This window comes from Borostomias antarcticus, assembly GCF_949987555.1.
Source record: "Borostomias antarcticus genome assembly, chromosome: 2".
NCBI classification, from domain to species: Eukaryota; Metazoa; Chordata; class Actinopteri; order Stomiiformes; family Stomiidae; genus Borostomias; species Borostomias antarcticus.
Genome location: NC_140235.1, coordinates 20,143,320 through 20,145,819, shown reverse-complemented (window position 1 = coordinate 20,145,819; position 2,500 = coordinate 20,143,320).

The following is a 2,500-nucleotide window of genomic DNA, read 5'->3' as shown; positions in this document are numbered from 1 at the left end:
CCTCCTAGGACGGTTCCCTTTACACTAACGGTGAATAGAGACAAGTATCACACACAGGAAAATCCTACTTTATACTGTACCTGTGCACTCGCACAAAGCTCTGAGCTATCTCATTCATATTCTAAAATATTCAGCTGTATCTCCAGACAGATGGTTGAGTGCCAATGACGATTTGTGAAAAATTATATTTGACCTGTGAAAATATACTCTTGCAGGTTGACACCTTTTTCCCTCTTTTACTTCACTTTTGGGTGCAATATGTACTTCAATTAAGATTCCATATTGCATTCGCGAAATTAGCCAAATAAAGTTTCAAATAAGGTTTATCTTTTTTCCCTTGCACTCTGTAACACACTCTCTCTCTCTCTCTCTCTCTCTCTCTCTCTCTCTCTTTCTCTCTCTCTCTCTCACACACATACACACACACACACACACACACAAACACACACACACTCCTAAATGTTTTTTTTATCAATAGTTTGTCTATCTGGGACATCAGCGGGGTGCTTTGCTCAAGTTGGCCTCTCAGTGTCTCTGATGTTGGAACAGAGATTATCTCCTGTCAGGTCGTTTGCACACAATGGGCTGGAGCATCACTATCATCCCTGCACCCTCGCCAAGTCAATGCACCTTGAAAGACACCTGAACCTCGATGGTAAAGGTGACAGGTCACAGGTCACTGCTCCTACATGTAAACCTACCATAGATCCTTAAAATGTCAATCCCTAAAAATATAAATTTGAACAAATAAGATCAAGGATTATTAATAGTGTGTTTCTATGAGTGTGACAGCCCAGTGTCAGAAGAGACACAGTTAACTTTTGACCCTTCAACCTGATCTCAGTGACCACCATCAGTTGATCAACTTCCCCCTAGTGATATTCCCACAAGATAATAAAGAAAACACTCACTCACTCACTCACTCACTCACACACACACACACACACACACACACACACACACACACACACACACACACACACACACACACAGAAACTTGGACTTACTGATATCATCAGACAGTACACATGCGCGTTCTCCACGGCCCTCCCTGCACAGGGGTTCTGAGACCAGAGCTGGAGACCTCAAAGCAACTTCTTGAAGGCGAATTGAGGATCTAAAATTGTGATTACTGCACATCAAGCTGAACTTGAACTTTACCGTTATTGTTGCATTTTGTGCAGCAGTTTACGCTTTCTGGCTTATTACCATCAGAAACATGTCTTATCGCTGGGGGGCTTTGGAGTATGGGGCCTTATCTGATGGCCTTGTGGCCTTACAATAACACAGGCTCTATCAGGGCTGGGCAGACCCCTATCTGGCAACACTGCCATACAACAACATGTGCATGTGCGCGCACACACACACACACACACACACCGGCACGCACGAACAGACCTAATAGTATACATGCACTTACGCGTACACTCACTCACACATGCCGCATGCATACACACATTTGCGTGCACACACACATGCGTGCGCGCACACACACACACACACACACACACACAAGATTCTCACAGCCTTGGATGTGCGTTTACTAAAAATAGGAATGACACACTGGCAGTGAGGGAACTATATGAACACTTATGAGAACAACTCTAACGGAGAGGGAAGTTTGAAGTATAGTAAATTGATAATTATGTGGTTTGACAGTGAGTACATCCTGACAAAGCCAACAATTTACATATATCTCATGTGTCTCACGGTATCTGAGGCCCCTGATATGCTAACTGTAAGCATTACACTCCAAGGAGCCTATTATTGTGCAAATCAGCAGCTTTGACTCACCATTGTGATGTAATAAAGCTCCGATGTCATGACAATATAATGAACAGTCGTGCAAAATTTTGTTCATATCTCAGCATCATTACCTTATAAATACCTGACCTCACGCGAACAGCGTGCTGTTAAATGCCCATATCCAGTGTCACAGTAATATAACATTCTCGCTTTATGAGAACCGCAACATGTGATTCAATGTGTCGATGTGGTAACTACCACCTCTGATTTACAAGGCCCAGATTTGCAGAGTAAATCAAAGCTGCTGATTTCCCCCGGCGGAGAAGCTGATAGTGCCCCCCTCCCCAATGCGCCCTGGGCTTCCTCTCAGATAAATAAATACATAAATAAAAAAACATGTCTGACCACTCTAGATTAATTGTTCCTCCGTCGGCTGTGAAGTAGCGACCATATTGTTTATAATAAATAAGTCTATTAGCAGGATTGGCCCAGGTGGGTGACATGGGCCCCGGGATATCCCCCCGACCCCCCCCCCCCCCCCCCCCCCCTCTCCGGCCCTTGCAGACATCAACGCCCCCCCCCCCGTCCCGGACCCTAGGTCCAGACCAAAGGCAGAACGCTTCCATTTAAGGTGGTGGTGGCCAAGGAAGGGGGGGCTGACTGGGCTGAAGCCCTGTCACGTTTTCTGTGGTGATAAGAGCAGGAGCAGGAAGCTGTGAGACGGCAGGAAGGAAGAGAGCTCGGGCCTCTGGAA